This window comes from Ailuropoda melanoleuca, chromosome 15 (assembly GCF_002007445.2).
Source record: "Ailuropoda melanoleuca isolate Jingjing chromosome 15, ASM200744v2, whole genome shotgun sequence".
Lineage (NCBI taxonomy): Eukaryota > Metazoa > Chordata > Mammalia > Carnivora > Ursidae > Ailuropoda > Ailuropoda melanoleuca.
The window spans coordinates 21,238,595-21,239,252 of record NC_048232.1 but is presented as its reverse complement, the minus strand read 5'-3'; the positions used below and the strand labels follow the sequence as shown (position 1 = coordinate 21,239,252).

Below are 658 nucleotides of genomic sequence, written 5' to 3'. Positions count from 1 at the left end.
TCACCGGCAGAGAATAGGATTATCACCATTAAACATATTAATTTGGTCTATCTTTCGAGATGAAGGTGGATCACCTTCCCTGAGTCACAAAGGGGAGGGATAAATACAAAGCAGTACTTACGGTGGTGCTAGTTGTGCAGTGCACAAGGTGGGGGGGGGGCAGGCTTCACGTTCAGTTATTGTCATTTGTAAGGTTAGTATGACAAATTTTCAGCAGATGGCAGTACAGTGCTTGGGGAAAGGATGCCTTTTCATTCGCACAAAGTCACAGTGAGCTGACAAGGGTGGTAGCTAACAAAAATCAAGATTATGTTAGAAGGAAGGTGGGGGTGAAGGTGGGAAATGAGTGCTTCGTAGGTAATGAAATCTCTGCAACATAAAGCAAATAATCAAATTCACTTAAACCTTTTTTTTTTTTAAGTAGGCTCTACACCCAGAGTGGAGCCCAACAGCAGGGCTCAAACTCAGAACCCTGAGATCAAGACCTGAGCTGAGATCAAGAGTTAGGATGCTTAACCGACTGCCCTTCACTGTAAATCTTTTAAAATTATATGTGGTAAATTCTATTTTAATAAAATAATCCATCCCAGGTTTAAGAAAAAAATTTAAAACCTTTATTCAATTTCAATACAGTTACACTGAAAAAAAAAAAAAGGAA

The 658-nt window shown here is 39.4% G+C and overlaps 1 protein-coding gene across 1 annotated transcript in view; it reads right to left on the bottom strand.

The window, feature by feature from the left end:
* The window catches only part of OTUD1 (OTU deubiquitinase 1), a 3,736-nt gene that overhangs the window by 2,167 nt on the left and 911 nt on the right, over positions 1 to 658 (bottom strand). The window lies entirely within an intron of this gene.